Raw genomic sequence first — 17175 nt, forward strand, 5'->3', positions numbered from 1 at the left:
GTGTAGGCGTGGGTTTGTCTCCCTCTCGCTCTCTCTCCCTAAGATGTGTCCGGCATAGGCCAGGGTGCCACTCGAGGCCCAAACCAATTCTGGTTATCGCTTCTCGGCCTTTTGGCTAAGATCAAGTGTAGTATCTGTTCTTATCAGTTTAATATCTGATACGTCCCCTATCTGGGGACCATATATTAAATGGATTTTTAGAACAGGGAGATGGAAAAAGAGCTTGCTCTGTCCACTCCACGCATTGACCTGGTATTGCAGTACCTCCAGGAACGGTGCACCCCTTCTTAACCCAGTTTCCAAAAGCAGAACTCAATTCACCTGATTCATATTAGCCCGATTTAATGAATTGGAAGAAAGCATACGTCTTCATATGCACCTCAATTTGGCCCATTCACTTTTCACACTTCCTCCTTTTGTTTTTTATCTTTCACACTTTTGACTTTCTTTATTCATCCAAATAGCAAACTCATCACCACTCAACCTGACCAACTCGGCTATGTCCCCGTGCTGCAGTTCTCTGTCTTATCTAGATCATTTGCAATTGAATGGAATAGATCCCTTTTGGACAAAGTGGATTCACCTGCTGCTGCAGTGACCACAGGTGTGATAACATCTAGAATTGGCATCTGGTGCGATCTCTCCGCTTCCACTCCAAAGAAAGTTACCTGTTTATTCCTATCATGCATTGGTTTTTGGGGTTTTCTTTGAGTAATGATGATCTCTTTAGTAGTCTGTTGGCGCCCTCTCCTGGAGGAATAGTTTGCTTGCTCTTGGACATTCTAAAAGAGAGGTCATGATAGACATTGAGCTTCTGAGCTCAATTGGGGACAGTCATGGGTGATGAATGTTTGCAACCTACTGCGAAGCCTCATACCGCAATATAAGGAACGTCAAATACTAAGAAAGGGCGGCCTATGAAAGAATTACTACTTTCAATAAGTACACTTAAACGGCTAATTGGGAATAGAAAAACTGTAAAAAGCCCTCTGAGAAAGCCCCCCTCTAACCTTTGATAGTAAGCTTTTCTGTAGTCTGCCTGTTGATGTATTTTCCGTTTGAACTGTGCACAACATGAAGAGACGGAACACTGGCGGCTTGTCACAATGCCCCCCGATGACATCACAATAGCGCTGCTGCCTAGAAAACAAGCTGCGCAGAAGAAGTTGTTCTTTGGGTGGGAGGGTGGGCTAGTGGAAGGAGGGGGCAATCTCTTTTTTTCCCGGGTGGTAGGGGGATGACAGGAGAAGGGAAGCGGGTGGTGAGAAAGGTACAGAGGGCAGGGTTTGGGGGCTGGGAAGGAAAGGGAAAAGATTAGGGTTTGGGGATGATGAAAGGGCTTTCTACGGGTAAGGATGGCAAAGGGTGGCAGTGACGGAAAGTCAGGCAACCTGTCCTGTCCGTCTTTTTGTATCGTGAATTGGAAAGACTGCAAGGGGGAGGGGAGTTGCTTGCGCCCTAAAGGAGGAGTTATTCAGATTCATTGCAGTGGGCGGCGGCTGCAAAACGCACCATTCTTCTTGTTTTGGCTCTGCAAAGCAGCCTTTTCAAGGGTTGGCTTGGGTGACAAAATGTCTTGTGTAGGCGTGGGTTTGTCTCCCTCTCGCTCTCTCTCCCTAAGATGTGTCCGGCATAGGCCAGGGTGCCACTCGAGGCCCAAACCAATTCTGGTTATCGCTTCTCGGCCTTTTGGCTAAGATCAAGTGTAGTATCTGTTCTTATCAGTTTAATATCTGATACGTCCCCTATCTGGGGACCATATATTAAATGGATTTTTAGAACAGGGAGATGGAAAAAGAGCTTGCTCTGTCCACTCCACGCATTGACCTGGTATTGCAGTACCTCCAGGAACGGTGCACCCCTTCTTAACCCAGTTTCCAAAAGCAGAACTCAATTCACCTGATTCATATTAGCCCGATTTAATGAATTGGAAGAAAGCATACGTCTTCATATGCACCTCAATTTGGCCCATTCACTTTTCACACTTCCTCCTTTTGTTTTTTATCTTTCACACTTTTGACTTTCTTTATTCATCCAAATAGCAAACTCATCACCACTCAACCTGACCAACTCGGCTATGTCCCCGTGCTGCAGTTCTCTGTCTTATCTAGATCATTTGCAATTGAATGGAATAGATCCCTTTTGGACAAAGTGGATTCACCTGCTGCTGCAGTGACCACAGGTGTGATAACATCTAGAATTGGCATCTGGTGCGATCTCTCCGCTTCCACTCCAAAGAAAGTTACCTGTTTATTCCTATCATGCATTGGTTTTTGGGGTTTTCTTTGAGTAATGATGATCTCTTTAGTAGTCTGTTGGCGCCCTCTCCTGGAGGAATAGTTTGCTTGCTCTTGGACATTCTAAAAGAGAGGTCATGATAGACATTGAGCTTCTGAGCTCAATTGGGGACAGTCATGGGTGATGAATGTTTGCAACCTACTGCGAAGCCTCATACCGCAATATAAGGAACGTCAAATACTAAGAAAGGGCGGCCTATGAAAGAATTACTACTTTCAATAAGTACACTTAAACGGCTAATTGGGAATAGAAAAACTGTAAAAAGCCCTCTGAGAAAGCCCCCCTCTAACCTTTGATAGTAAGCTTTTCTGTAGTCTGCCTGTTGATGTATTTTCCGTTTGAACTGTGCACAACATGAAGAGACGGAACACTGGCGGCTTGTCACAATGCCCCCCGATGACATCACAATAGCGCTGCTGCCTAGAAAACAAGCTGCGCAGAAGAAGTTGTTCTTTGGGTGGGAGGGTGGGCTAGTGGAAGGAGGGGGCAATCTCTTTTTTTCCCGGGTGGTAGGGGGATGACAGGAGAAGGGAAGCGGGTGGTGAGAAAGGTACAGAGGGCAGGGTTTGGGGGCTGGGAAGGAAAGGGAAAAGATTAGGGTTTGGGGATGATGAAAGGGCTTTCTACGGGTAAGGATGGCAAAGGGTGGCAGTGACGGAAAGTCAGGCAACCTGTCCTGTCCGTCTTTTTGTATCGTGAATTGGAAAGACTGCAAGGGGGAGGGGAGTTGCTTGCGCCCTAAAGGAGGAGTTATTCAGATTCATTGCAGTGGGCGGCGGCTGCAAAACGCACCATTCTTCTTGTTTTGGCTCTGCAAAGCAGCCTTTTCAAGGGTTGGCTTGGGTGACAAAATGTCTTGTGTAGGCGTGGGTTTGTCTCCCTCTCGCTCTCTCTCCCTAAGATGTGTCCGGCATAGGCCAGGGTGCCACTCGAGGCCCAAACCAATTCTGGTTATCGCTTCTCGGCCTTTTGGCTAAGATCAAGTGTAGTATCTGTTCTTATCAGTTTAATATCTGATACGTCCCCTATCTGGGGACCATATATTAAATGGATTTTTAGAACAGGGAGATGGAAAAAGAGCTTGCTCTGTCCACTCCACGCATTGACCTGGTATTGCAGTACCTCCAGGAACGGTGCACCCCTTCTTAACCCAGTTTCCAAAAGCAGAACTCAATTCACCTGATTCATATTAGCCCGATTTAATGAATTGGAAGAAAGCATACGTCTTCATATGCACCTCAATTTGGCCCATTCACTTTTCACACTTCCTCCTTTTGTTTTTTATCTTTCACACTTTTGACTTTCTTTATTCATCCAAATAGCAAACTCATCACCACTCAACCTGACCAACTCGGCTATGTCCCCGTGCTGCAGTTCTCTGTCTTATCTAGATCATTTGCAATTGAATGGAATAGATCCCTTTTGGACAAAGTGGATTCACCTGCTGCTGCAGTGACCACAGGTGTGATAACATCTAGAATTGGCATCTGGTGCGATCTCTCCGCTTCCACTCCAAAGAAAGTTACCTGTTTATTCCTATCATGCATTGGTTTTTGGGGTTTTCTTTGAGTAATGATGATCTCTTTAGTAGTCTGTTGGCGCCCTCTCCTGGAGGAATAGTTTGCTTGCTCTTGGACATTCTAAAAGAGAGGTCATGATAGACATTGAGCTTCTGAGCTCAATTGGGGACAGTCATGGGTGATGAATGTTTGCAACCTACTGCGAAGCCTCATACCGCAATATAAGGAACGTCAAATACTAAGAAAGGGCGGCCTATGAAAGAATTACTACTTTCAATAAGTACACTTAAACGGCTAATTGGGAATAGAAAAACTGTAAAAAGCCCTCTGAGAAAGCCCCCCTCTAACCTTTGATAGTAAGCTTTTCTGTAGTCTGCCTGTTGATGTATTTTCCGTTTGAACTGTGCACAACATGAAGAGACGGAACACTGGCGGCTTGTCACAATGCCCCCCGATGACATCACAATAGCGCTGCTGCCTAGAAAACAAGCTGCGCAGAAGAAGTTGTTCTTTGGGTGGGAGGGTGGGCTAGTGGAAGGAGGGGGCAATCTCTTTTTTTCCCGGGTGGTAGGGGGATGACAGGAGAAGGGAAGCGGGTGGTGAGAAAGGTACAGAGGGCAGGGTTTGGGGGCTGGGAAGGAAAGGGAAAAGATTAGGGTTTGGGGATGATGAAAGGGCTTTCTACGGGTAAGGATGGCAAAGGGTGGCAGTGACGGAAAGTCAGGCAACCTGTCCTGTCCGTCTTTTTGTATCGTGAATTGGAAAGACTGCAAGGGGGAGGGGAGTTGCTTGCGCCCTAAAGGAGGAGTTATTCAGATTCATTGCAGTGGGCGGCGGCTGCAAAACGCACCATTCTTCTTGTTTTGGCTCTGCAAAGCAGCCTTTTCAAGGGTTGGCTTGGGTGACAAAATGTCTTGTGTAGGCGTGGGTTTGTCTCCCTCTCGCTCTCTCTCCCTAAGATGTGTCCGGCATAGGCCAGGGTGCCACTCGAGGCCCAAACCAATTCTGGTTATCGCTTCTCGGCCTTTTGGCTAAGATCAAGTGTAGTATCTGTTCTTATCAGTTTAATATCTGATACGTCCCCTATCTGGGGACCATATATTAAATGGATTTTTAGAACAGGGAGATGGAAAAAGAGCTTGCTCTGTCCACTCCACGCATTGACCTGGTATTGCAGTACCTCCAGGAACGGTGCACCCCTTCTTAACCCAGTTTCCAAAAGCAGAACTCAATTCACCTGATTCATATTAGCCCGATTTAATGAATTGGAAGAAAGCATACGTCTTCATATGCACCTCAATTTGGCCCATTCACTTTTCACACTTCCTCCTTTTGTTTTTTATCTTTCACACTTTTGACTTTCTTTATTCATCCAAATAGCAAACTCATCACCACTCAACCTGACCAACTCGGCTATGTCCCCGTGCTGCAGTTCTCTGTCTTATCTAGATCATTTGCAATTGAATGGAATAGATCCCTTTTGGACAAAGTGGATTCACCTGCTGCTGCAGTGACCACAGGTGTGATAACATCTAGAATTGGCATCTGGTGCGATCTCTCCGCTTCCACTCCAAAGAAAGTTACCTGTTTATTCCTATCATGCATTGGTTTTTGGGGTTTTCTTTGAGTAATGATGATCTCTTTAGTAGTCTGTTGGCGCCCTCTCCTGGAGGAATAGTTTGCTTGCTCTTGGACATTCTAAAAGAGAGGTCATGATAGACATTGAGCTTCTGAGCTCAATTGGGGACAGTCATGGGTGATGAATGTTTGCAACCTACTGCGAAGCCTCATACCGCAATATAAGGAACGTCAAATACTAAGAAAGGGCGGCCTATGAAAGAATTACTACTTTCAATAAGTACACTTAAACGGCTAATTGGGAATAGAAAAACTGTAAAAAGCCCTCTGAGAAAGCCCCCCTCTAACCTTTGATAGTAAGCTTTTCTGTAGTCTGCCTGTTGATGTATTTTCCGTTTGAACTGTGCACAACATGAAGAGACGGAACACTGGCGGCTTGTCACAATGCCCCCCGATGACATCACAATAGCGCTGCTGCCTAGAAAACAAGCTGCGCAGAAGAAGTTGTTCTTTGGGTGGGAGGGTGGGCTAGTGGAAGGAGGGGGCAATCTCTTTTTTTCCCGGGTGGTAGGGGGATGACAGGAGAAGGGAAGCGGGTGGTGAGAAAGGTACAGAGGGCAGGGTTTGGGGGCTGGGAAGGAAAGGGAAAAGATTAGGGTTTGGGGATGATGAAAGGGCTTTCTACGGGTAAGGATGGCAAAGGGTGGCAGTGACGGAAAGTCAGGCAACCTGTCCTGTCCGTCTTTTTGTATCGTGAATTGGAAAGACTGCAAGGGGGAGGGGAGTTGCTTGCGCCCTAAAGGAGGAGTTATTCAGATTCATTGCAGTGGGCGGCGGCTGCAAAACGCACCATTCTTCTTGTTTTGGCTCTGCAAAGCAGCCTTTTCAAGGGTTGGCTTGGGTGACAAAATGTCTTGTGTAGGCGTGGGTTTGTCTCCCTCTCGCTCTCTCTCCCTAAGATGTGTCCGGCATAGGCCAGGGTGCCACTCGAGGCCCAAACCAATTCTGGTTATCGCTTCTCGGCCTTTTGGCTAAGATCAAGTGTAGTATCTGTTCTTATCAGTTTAATATCTGATACGTCCCCTATCTGGGGACCATATATTAAATGGATTTTTAGAACAGGGAGATGGAAAAAGAGCTTGCTCTGTCCACTCCACGCATTGACCTGGTATTGCAGTACCTCCAGGAACGGTGCACCCCTTCTTAACCCAGTTTCCAAAAGCAGAACTCAATTCACCTGATTCATATTAGCCCGATTTAATGAATTGGAAGAAAGCATACGTCTTCATATGCACCTCAATTTGGCCCATTCACTTTTCACACTTCCTCCTTTTGTTTTTTATCTTTCACACTTTTGACTTTCTTTATTCATCCAAATAGCAAACTCATCACCACTCAACCTGACCAACTCGGCTATGTCCCCGTGCTGCAGTTCTCTGTCTTATCTAGATCATTTGCAATTGAATGGAATAGATCCCTTTTGGACAAAGTGGATTCACCTGCTGCTGCAGTGACCACAGGTGTGATAACATCTAGAATTGGCATCTGGTGCGATCTCTCCGCTTCCACTCCAAAGAAAGTTACCTGTTTATTCCTATCATGCATTGGTTTTTGGGGTTTTCTTTGAGTAATGATGATCTCTTTAGTAGTCTGTTGGCGCCCTCTCCTGGAGGAATAGTTTGCTTGCTCTTGGACATTCTAAAAGAGAGGTCATGATAGACATTGAGCTTCTGAGCTCAATTGGGGACAGTCATGGGTGATGAATGTTTGCAACCTACTGCGAAGCCTCATACCGCAATATAAGGAACGTCAAATACTAAGAAAGGGCGGCCTATGAAAGAATTACTACTTTCAATAAGTACACTTAAACGGCTAATTGGGAATAGAAAAACTGTAAAAAGCCCTCTGAGAAAGCCCCCCTCTAACCTTTGATAGTAAGCTTTTCTGTAGTCTGCCTGTTGATGTATTTTCCGTTTGAACTGTGCACAACATGAAGAGACGGAACACTGGCGGCTTGTCACAATGCCCCCCGATGACATCACAATAGCGCTGCTGCCTAGAAAACAAGCTGCGCAGAAGAAGTTGTTCTTTGGGTGGGAGGGTGGGCTAGTGGAAGGAGGGGGCAATCTCTTTTTTTCCCGGGTGGTAGGGGGATGACAGGAGAAGGGAAGCGGGTGGTGAGAAAGGTACAGAGGGCAGGGTTTGGGGGCTGGGAAGGAAAGGGAAAAGATTAGGGTTTGGGGATGATGAAAGGGCTTTCTACGGGTAAGGATGGCAAAGGGTGGCAGTGACGGAAAGTCAGGCAACCTGTCCTGTCCGTCTTTTTGTATCGTGAATTGGAAAGACTGCAAGGGGGAGGGGAGTTGCTTGCGCCCTAAAGGAGGAGTTATTCAGATTCATTGCAGTGGGCGGCGGCTGCAAAACGCACCATTCTTCTTGTTTTGGCTCTGCAAAGCAGCCTTTTCAAGGGTTGGCTTGGGTGACAAAATGTCTTGTGTAGGCGTGGGTTTGTCTCCCTCTCGCTCTCTCTCCCTAAGATGTGTCCGGCATAGGCCAGGGTGCCACTCGAGGCCCAAACCAATTCTGGTTATCGCTTCTCGGCCTTTTGGCTAAGATCAAGTGTAGTATCTGTTCTTATCAGTTTAATATCTGATACGTCCCCTATCTGGGGACCATATATTAAATGGATTTTTAGAACAGGGAGATGGAAAAAGAGCTTGCTCTGTCCACTCCACGCATTGACCTGGTATTGCAGTACCTCCAGGAACGGTGCACCCCTTCTTAACCCAGTTTCCAAAAGCAGAACTCAATTCACCTGATTCATATTAGCCCGATTTAATGAATTGGAAGAAAGCATACGTCTTCATATGCACCTCAATTTGGCCCATTCACTTTTCACACTTCCTCCTTTTGTTTTTTATCTTTCACACTTTTGACTTTCTTTATTCATCCAAATAGCAAACTCATCACCACTCAACCTGACCAACTCGGCTATGTCCCCGTGCTGCAGTTCTCTGTCTTATCTAGATCATTTGCAATTGAATGGAATAGATCCCTTTTGGACAAAGTGGATTCACCTGCTGCTGCAGTGACCACAGGTGTGATAACATCTAGAATTGGCATCTGGTGCGATCTCTCCGCTTCCACTCCAAAGAAAGTTACCTGTTTATTCCTATCATGCATTGGTTTTTGGGGTTTTCTTTGAGTAATGATGATCTCTTTAGTAGTCTGTTGGCGCCCTCTCCTGGAGGAATAGTTTGCTTGCTCTTGGACATTCTAAAAGAGAGGTCATGATAGACATTGAGCTTCTGAGCTCAATTGGGGACAGTCATGGGTGATGAATGTTTGCAACCTACTGCGAAGCCTCATACCGCAATATAAGGAACGTCAAATACTAAGAAAGGGCGGCCTATGAAAGAATTACTACTTTCAATAAGTACACTTAAACGGCTAATTGGGAATAGAAAAACTGTAAAAAGCCCTCTGAGAAAGCCCCCCTCTAACCTTTGATAGTAAGCTTTTCTGTAGTCTGCCTGTTGATGTATTTTCCGTTTGAACTGTGCATAACATGAAGAGACGGAACACTGGCGGCTTGTCACAATGCCCCCCGATGACATCACAATAGCGCTGCTGCCTAGAAAACAAGCTGCGCAGAAGAAGTTGTTCTTTGGGTGGGAGGGTGGGCTAGTGGAAGGAGGGGGCAATCTCTTTTTTTCCCGGGTGGTAGGGGGATGACAGGAGAAGGGAAGCGGGTGGTGAGAAAGGTACAGAGGGCAGGGTTTGGGGGCTGGGAAGGAAAGGGAAAAGATTAGGGTTTGGGGATGATGAAAGGGCTTTCTACGGGTAAGGATGGCAAAGGGTGGCAGTGACGGAAAGTCAGGCAACCTGTCCTGTCCGTCTTTTTGTATCGTGAATTGGAAAGACTGCAAGGGGGAGGGGAGTTGCTTGCGCCCTAAAGGAGGAGTTATTCAGATTCATTGCAGTGGGCGGCGGCTGCAAAACGCACCATTCTTCTTGTTTTGGCTCTGCAAAGCAGCCTTTTCAAGGGTTGGCTTGGGTGACAAAATGTCTTGTGTAGGCGTGGGTTTGTCTCCCTCTCGCTCTCTCTCCCTAAGATGTGTCCGGCATAGGCCAGGGTGCCACTCGAGGCCCAAACCAATTCTGGTTATCGCTTCTCGGCCTTTTGGCTAAGATCAAGTGTAGTATCTGTTCTTATCAGTTTAATATCTGATACGTCCCCTATCTGGGGACCATATATTAAATGGATTTTTAGAACAGGGAGATGGAAAAAGAGCTTGCTCTGTCCACTCCACGCATTGACCTGGTATTGCAGTACCTCCAGGAACGGTGCACCCCTTCTTAACCCAGTTTCCAAAAGCAGAACTCAATTCACCTGATTCATATTAGCCCGATTTAATGAATTGGAAGAAAGCATACGTCTTCATATGCACCTCAATTTGGCCCATTCACTTTTCACACTTCCTCCTTTTGTTTTTTATCTTTCACACTTTTGACTTTCTTTATTCATCCAAATAGCAAACTCATCACCACTCAACCTGACCAACTCGGCTATGTCCCCGTGCTGCAGTTCTCTGTCTTATCTAGATCATTTGCAATTGAATGGAATAGATCCCTTTTGGACAAAGTGGATTCACCTGCTGCTGCAGTGACCACAGGTGTGATAACATCTAGAATTGGCATCTGGTGCGATCTCTCCGCTTCCACTCCAAAGAAAGTTACCTGTTTATTCCTATCATGCATTGGTTTTTGGGGTTTTCTTTGAGTAATGATGATCTCTTTAGTAGTCTGTTGGCGCCCTCTCCTGGAGGAATAGTTTGCTTGCTCTTGGACATTCTAAAAGAGAGGTCATGATAGACATTGAGCTTCTGAGCTCAATTGGGGACAGTCATGGGTGATGAATGTTTGCAACCTACTGCGAAGCCTCATACCGCAATATAAGGAACGTCAAATACTAAGAAAGGGCGGCCTATGAAAGAATTACTACTTTCAATAAGTACACTTAAACGGCTAATTGGGAATAGAAAAACTGTAAAAAGCCCTCTGAGAAAGCCCCCCTCTAACCTTTGATAGTAAGCTTTTCTGTAGTCTGCCTGTTGATGTATTTTCCGTTTGAACTGTGCACAACATGAAGAGACGGAACACTGGCGGCTTGTCACAATGCCCCCCGATGACATCACAATAGCGCTGCTGCCTAGAAAACAAGCTGCGCAGAAGAAGTTGTTCTTTGGGTGGGAGGGTGGGCTAGTGGAAGGAGGGGGCAATCTCTTTTTTTCCCGGGTGGTAGGGGGATGACAGGAGAAGGGAAGCGGGTGGTGAGAAAGGTACAGAGGGCAGGGTTTGGGGGCTGGGAAGGAAAGGGAAAAGATTAGGGTTTGGGGATGATGAAAGGGCTTTCTACGGGTAAGGATGGCAAAGGGTGGCAGTGACGGAAAGTCAGGCAACCTGTCCTGTCCGTCTTTTTGTATCGTGAATTGGAAAGACTGCAAGGGGGAGGGGAGTTGCTTGCGCCCTAAAGGAGGAGTTATTCAGATTCATTGCAGTGGGCGGCGGCTGCAAAACGCACCATTCTTCTTGTTTTGGCTCTGCAAAGCAGCCTTTTCAAGGGTTGGCTTGGGTGACAAAATGTCTTGTGTAGGCGTGGGTTTGTCTCCCTCTCGCTCTCTCTCCCTAAGATGTGTCCGGCATAGGCCAGGGTGCCACTCGAGGCCCAAACCAATTCTGGTTATCGCTTCTCGGCCTTTTGGCTAAGATCAAGTGTAGTATCTGTTCTTATCAGTTTAATATCTGATACGTCCCCTATCTGGGGACCATATATTAAATGGATTTTTAGAACAGGGAGATGGAAAAAGAGCTTGCTCTGTCCACTCCACGCATTGACCTGGTATTGCAGTACCTCCAGGAACGGTGCACCCCTTCTTAACCCAGTTTCCAAAAGCAGAACTCAATTCACCTGATTCATATTAGCCCGATTTAATGAATTGGAAGAAAGCATACGTCTTCATATGCACCTCAATTTGGCCCATTCACTTTTCACACTTCCTCCTTTTGTTTTTTATCTTTCACACTTTTGACTTTCTTTATTCATCCAAATAGCAAACTCATCACCACTCAACCTGACCAACTCGGCTATGTCCCCGTGCTGCAGTTCTCTGTCTTATCTAGATCATTTGCAATTGAATGGAATAGATCCCTTTTGGACAAAGTGGATTCACCTGCTGCTGCAGTGACCACAGGTGTGATAACATCTAGAATTGGCATCTGGTGCGATCTCTCCGCTTCCACTCCAAAGAAAGTTACCTGTTTATTCCTATCATGCATTGGTTTTTGGGGTTTTCTTTGAGTAATGATGATCTCTTTAGTAGTCTGTTGGCGCCCTCTCCTGGAGGAATAGTTTGCTTGCTCTTGGACATTCTAAAAGAGAGGTCATGATAGACATTGAGCTTCTGAGCTCAATTGGGGACAGTCATGGGTGATGAATGTTTGCAACCTACTGCGAAGCCTCATACCGCAATATAAGGAACGTCAAATACTAAGAAAGGGCGGCCTATGAAAGAATTACTACTTTCAATAAGTACACTTAAACGGCTAATTGGGAATAGAAAAACTGTAAAAAGCCCTCTGAGAAAGCCCCCCTCTAACCTTTGATAGTAAGCTTTTCTGTAGTCTGCCTGTTGATGTATTTTCCGTTTGAACTGTGCACAACATGAAGAGACGGAACACTGGCGGCTTGTCACAATGCCCCCCGATGACATCACAATAGCGCTGCTGCCTAGAAAACAAGCTGCGCAGAAGAAGTTGTTCTTTGGGTGGGAGGGTGGGCTAGTGGAAGGAGGGGGCAATCTCTTTTTTTCCCGGGTGGTAGGGGGATGACAGGAGAAGGGAAGCGGGTGGTGAGAAAGGTACAGAGGGCAGGGTTTGGGGGCTGGGAAGGAAAGGGAAAAGATTAGGGTTTGGGGATGATGAAAGGGCTTTCTACGGGTAAGGATGGCAAAGGGTGGCAGTGACGGAAAGTCAGGCAACCTGTCCTGTCCGTCTTTTTGTATCGTGAATTGGAAAGACTGCAAGGGGGAGGGGAGTTGCTTGCGCCCTAAAGGAGGAGTTATTCAGATTCATTGCAGTGGGCGGCGGCTGCAAAACGCACCATTCTTCTTGTTTTGGCTCTGCAAAGCAGCCTTTTCAAGGGTTGGCTTGGGTGACAAAATGTCTTGTGTAGGCGTGGGTTTGTCTCCCTCTCGCTCTCTCTCCCTAAGATGTGTCCGGCATAGGCCAGGGTGCCACTCGAGGCCCAAACCAATTCTGGTTATCGCTTCTCGGCCTTTTGGCTAAGATCAAGTGTAGTATCTGTTCTTATCAGTTTAATATCTGATACGTCCCCTATCTGGGGACCATATATTAAATGGATTTTTAGAACAGGGAGATGGAAAAAGAGCTTGCTCTGTCCACTCCACGCATTGACCTGGTATTGCAGTACCTCCAGGAACGGTGCACCCCTTCTTAACCCAGTTTCCAAAAGCAGAACTCAATTCACCTGATTCATATTAGCCCGATTTAATGAATTGGAAGAAAGCATACGTCTTCATATGCACCTCAATTTGGCCCATTCACTTTTCACACTTCCTCCTTTTGTTTTTTATCTTTCACACTTTTGACTTTCTTTATTCATCCAAATAGCAAACTCATCACCACTCAACCTGACCAACTCGGCTATGTCCCCGTGCTGCAGTTCTCTGTCTTATCTAGATCATTTGCAATTGAATGGAATAGATCCCTTTTGGACAAAGTGGATTCACCTGCTGCTGCAGTGACCACAGGTGTGATAACATCTAGAATTGGCATCTGGTGCGATCTCTCCGCTTCCACTCCAAAGAAAGTTACCTGTTTATTCCTATCATGCATTGGTTTTTGGGGTTTTCTTTGAGTAATGATGATCTCTTTAGTAGTCTGTTGGCGCCCTCTCCTGGAGGAATAGTTTGCTTGCTCTTGGACATTCTAAAAGAGAGGTCATGATAGACATTGAGCTTCTGAGCTCAATTGGGGACAGTCATGGGTGATGAATGTTTGCAACCTACTGCGAAGCCTCATACCGCAATATAAGGAACGTCAAATACTAAGAAAGGGCGGCCTATGAAAGAATTACTACTTTCAATAAGTACACTTAAACGGCTAATTGGGAATAGAAAAACTGTAAAAAGCCCTCTGAGAAAGCCCCCCTCTAACCTTTGATAGTAAGCTTTTCTGTAGTCTGCCTGTTGATGTATTTTCCGTTTGAACTGTGCACAACATGAAGAGACGGAACACTGGCGGCTTGTCACAATGCCCCCCGATGACATCACAATAGCGCTGCTGCCTAGAAAACAAGCTGCGCAGAAGAAGTTGTTCTTTGGGTGGGAGGGTGGGCTAGTGGAAGGAGGGGGCAATCTCTTTTTTTCCCGGGTGGTAGGGGGATGACAGGAGAAGGGAAGCGGGTGGTGAGAAAGGTACAGAGGGCAGGGTTTGGGGGCTGGGAAGGAAAGGGAAAAGATTAGGGTTTGGGGATGATGAAAGGGCTTTCTACGGGTAAGGATGGCAAAGGGTGGCAGTGACGGAAAGTCAGGCAACCTGTCCTGTCCGTCTTTTTGTATCGTGAATTGGAAAGACTGCAAGGGGGAGGGGAGTTGCTTGCGCCCTAAAGGAGGAGTTATTCAGATTCATTGCAGTGGGCGGCGGCTGCAAAACGCACCATTCTTCTTGTTTTGGCTCTGCAAAGCAGCCTTTTCAAGGGTTGGCTTGGGTGACAAAATGTCTTGTGTAGGCGTGGGTTTGTCTCCCTCTCGCTCTCTCTCCCTAAGATGTGTCCGGCATAGGCCAGGGTGCCACTCGAGGCCCAAACCAATTCTGGTTATCGCTTCTCGGCCTTTTGGCTAAGATCAAGTGTAGTATCTGTTCTTATCAGTTTAATATCTGATACGTCCCCTATCTGGGGACCATATATTAAATGGATTTTTAGAACAGGGAGATGGAAAAAGAGCTTGCTCTGTCCACTCCACGCATTGACCTGGTATTGCAGTACCTCCAGGAACGGTGCACCCCTTCTTAACCCAGTTTCCAAAAGCAGAACTCAATTCACCTGATTCATATTAGCCCGATTTAATGAATTGGAAGAAAGCATACGTCTTCATATGCACCTCAATTTGGCCCATTCACTTTTCACACTTCCTCCTTTTGTTTTTTATCTTTCACACTTTTGACTTTCTTTATTCATCCAAATAGCAAACTCATCACCACTCAACCTGACCAACTCGGCTATGTCCCCGTGCTGCAGTTCTCTGTCTTATCTAGATCATTTGCAATTGAATGGAATAGATCCCTTTTGGACAAAGTGGATTCACCTGCTGCTGCAGTGACCACAGGTGTGATAACATCTAGAATTGGCATCTGGTGCGATCTCTCCGCTTCCACTCCAAAGAAAGTTACCTGTTTATTCCTATCATGCATTGGTTTTTGGGGTTTTCTTTGAGTAATGATGATCTCTTTAGTAGTCTGTTGGCGCCCTCTCCTGGAGGAATAGTTTGCTTGCTCTTGGACATTCTAAAAGAGAGGTCATGATAGACATTGAGCTTCTGAGCTCAATTGGGGACAGTCATGGGTGATGAATGTTTGCAACCTACTGCGAAGCCTCATACCGCAATATAAGGAACGTCAAATACTAAGAAAGGGCGGCCTATGAAAGAATTACTACTTTCAATAAGTACACTTAAACGGCTAATTGGGAATAGAAAAACTGTAAAAAGCCCTCTGAGAAAGCCCCCCTCTAACCTTTGATAGTAAGCTTTTCTGTAGTCTGCCTGTTGATGTATTTTCCGTTTGAACTGTGCACAACATGAAGAGACGGAACACTGGCGGCTTGTCACAATGCCCCCCGATGACATCACAATAGCGCTGCTGCCTAGAAAACAAGCTGCGCAGAAGAAGTTGTTCTTTGGGTGGGAGGGTGGGCTAGTGGAAGGAGGGGGCAATCTCTTTTTTTCCCGGGTGGTAGGGGGATGACAGGAGAAGGGAAGCGGGTGGTGAGAAAGGTACAGAGGGCAGGGTTTGGGGGCTGGGAAGGACAGGGAAAAGATTAGGGTTTGGGGATGATGAAAGGGCTTTCTACGGGTAAGGATGGCAAAGGGTGGCAGTGACGGAAAGTCAGGCAACCTGTCCTGTCCGTCTTTTTGTATCGTGAATTGGAAAGACTGCAAGGGGGAGGGGAGTTGCTTGCGCCCTAAAGGAGGAGTTATTCAGATTCATTGCAGTGGGCGGCGGCTGCAAAACGCACCATTCTTCTTGTTTTGGCTCTGCAAAGCAGCCTTTTCAAGGGTTGGCTTGGGTGACAAAATGTCTTGTGTAGGCGTGGGTTTGTCTCCCTCTCGCTCTCTCTCCCTAAGATGTGTCCGGCATAGGCCAGGGTGCCACTCGAGGCCCAAACCAATTCTGGTTATCGCTTCTCGGCCTTTTGGCTAAGATCAAGTGTAGTATCTGTTCTTATCAGTTTAATATCTGATACGTCCCCTATCTGGGGACCATATATTAAATGGATTTTTAGAACAGGGAGATGGAAAAAGAGCTTGCTCTGTCCACTCCACGCATTGACCTGGTATTGCAGTACCTCCAGGAACGGTGCACCCCTTCTTAACCCAGTTTCCAAAAGCAGAACTCAATTCACCTGATTCATATTAGCCCGATTTAATGAATTGGAAGAAAGCATACGTCTTCATATGCACCTCAATTTGGCCCATTCACTTTTCACACTTCCTCCTTTTGTTTTTTATCTTTCACACTTTTGACTTTCTTTATTCATCCAAATAGCAAACTCATCACCACTCAACCTGACCAACTCGGCTATGTCCCCGTGCTGCAGTTCTCTGTCTTATCTAGATCATTTGCAATTGAATGGAATAGATCCCTTTTGGACAAAGTGGATTCACCTGCTGCTGCAGTGACCACAGGTGTGATAACATCTAGAATTGGCATCTGGTGCGATCTCTCCGCTTCCACTCCAAAGAAAGTTACCTGTTTATTCCTATCATGCATTGGTTTTTGGGGTTTTCTTTGAGTAATGATGATCTCTTTAGTAGTCTGTTGGCGCCCTCTCCTGGAGGAATAGTTTGCTTGCTCTTGGACATTCTAAAAGAGAGGTCATGATAGACATTGAGCTTCTGAGCTCAATTGGGGACAGTCATGGGTGATGAATGTTTGCAACCTACTGCGAAGCCTCATACCGCAATATAAGGAACGTCAAATACTAAGAAAGGGCGGCCTATGAAAGAATTACTACTTTCAATAAGTACACTTAAACGGCTAATTGGGAATAGAAAAACTGTAAAAAGCCCTCTGAGAAAGCCCCCCTCTAACCTTTGATAGTAAGCTTTTCTGTAGTCTGCCTGTTGATGTATTTTCCGTTTGAACTGTGCACAACATGAAGAGACGGAACACTGGCGGCTTGTCACAATGCCCCCCGATGACATCACAATAGCGCTGCTGCCTAGAAAACAAGCTGCGCAGAAGAAGTTGTTCTTTGGGTGGGAGGGTGGGCTAGTGGAAGGAGGGGGCAATCTCTTTTTTTCCCGGGTGGTAGGGGGATGACAGGAGAAGGGAAGCGGGTGGTGAGAAAGGTACAGAGGGCAGGGTTTGGGGGCTGGGAAGGAAAGGGAAAAGATTAGGGTTTGGGGATGATGAAAGGGCTTTCTACGGGTAAGGATGGCAAAGGGTGGCAGTGACGGAAAGTCAGGCAACCTGT

At 46.3% G+C, this 17175-nt stretch overlaps 11 non-coding genes across 11 annotated transcripts; all 11 read left to right on the forward strand.

Annotated features, from left to right (window-relative positions):
- Positions 1-95: 95 nt before the first annotated feature.
- On the forward strand, positions 96-286 carry LOC142289315 (U2 spliceosomal RNA). Its single transcript, XR_012749813.1, has one exon. It is a non-coding gene; the product is annotated as a U2 spliceosomal RNA (small nuclear RNA).
- A 1387-nt stretch (positions 287-1673) lies between these two features.
- LOC142289316 (U2 spliceosomal RNA) lies at positions 1674-1864 on the forward strand. Its single transcript, XR_012749814.1, has one exon. It is a non-coding gene; the product is annotated as a U2 spliceosomal RNA (small nuclear RNA).
- Positions 1865-3251: 1387 nt separating this feature from the next.
- Positions 3252-3442, forward strand: LOC142289317 (U2 spliceosomal RNA). The gene has a single exon (XR_012749815.1). It is a non-coding gene; the product is annotated as a U2 spliceosomal RNA (small nuclear RNA).
- A 1387-nt stretch (positions 3443-4829) lies between these two features.
- On the forward strand, positions 4830-5020 carry LOC142289319 (U2 spliceosomal RNA). Its single transcript, XR_012749816.1, has one exon. It is a non-coding gene; the product is annotated as a U2 spliceosomal RNA (small nuclear RNA).
- Positions 5021-6407: 1387 nt separating this feature from the next.
- LOC142289320 (U2 spliceosomal RNA) lies at positions 6408-6598 on the forward strand. Its single transcript, XR_012749817.1, has one exon. It is a non-coding gene; the product is annotated as a U2 spliceosomal RNA (small nuclear RNA).
- Positions 6599-7985: 1387 nt separating this feature from the next.
- On the forward strand, positions 7986-8176 carry LOC142289321 (U2 spliceosomal RNA). Its single transcript, XR_012749818.1, has one exon. It is a non-coding gene; the product is annotated as a U2 spliceosomal RNA (small nuclear RNA).
- Positions 8177-9563: 1387 nt separating this feature from the next.
- On the forward strand, positions 9564-9754 carry LOC142289323 (U2 spliceosomal RNA). Its single transcript, XR_012749820.1, has one exon. It is a non-coding gene; the product is annotated as a U2 spliceosomal RNA (small nuclear RNA).
- A 1387-nt stretch (positions 9755-11141) lies between these two features.
- LOC142289325 (U2 spliceosomal RNA) lies at positions 11142-11332 on the forward strand. Its single transcript, XR_012749821.1, has one exon. It is a non-coding gene; the product is annotated as a U2 spliceosomal RNA (small nuclear RNA).
- A 1387-nt stretch (positions 11333-12719) lies between these two features.
- On the forward strand, positions 12720-12910 carry LOC142289326 (U2 spliceosomal RNA). Its single transcript, XR_012749822.1, has one exon. It is a non-coding gene; the product is annotated as a U2 spliceosomal RNA (small nuclear RNA).
- A 1387-nt stretch (positions 12911-14297) lies between these two features.
- Positions 14298-14488, forward strand: LOC142289327 (U2 spliceosomal RNA). Its single transcript, XR_012749823.1, has one exon. It is a non-coding gene; the product is annotated as a U2 spliceosomal RNA (small nuclear RNA).
- A 1387-nt stretch (positions 14489-15875) lies between these two features.
- LOC142289328 (U2 spliceosomal RNA) lies at positions 15876-16066 on the forward strand. Its single transcript, XR_012749824.1, has one exon. It is a non-coding gene; the product is annotated as a U2 spliceosomal RNA (small nuclear RNA).
- Positions 16067-17175: the final 1109 nt, after the last annotated feature.

The sequence above is a fragment of the Anomaloglossus baeobatrachus genome, unplaced genomic scaffold (assembly GCF_048569485.1).
Source record: "Anomaloglossus baeobatrachus isolate aAnoBae1 unplaced genomic scaffold, aAnoBae1.hap1 Scaffold_918, whole genome shotgun sequence".
Lineage (NCBI taxonomy): Eukaryota > Metazoa > Chordata > Amphibia > Anura > Aromobatidae > Anomaloglossus > Anomaloglossus baeobatrachus.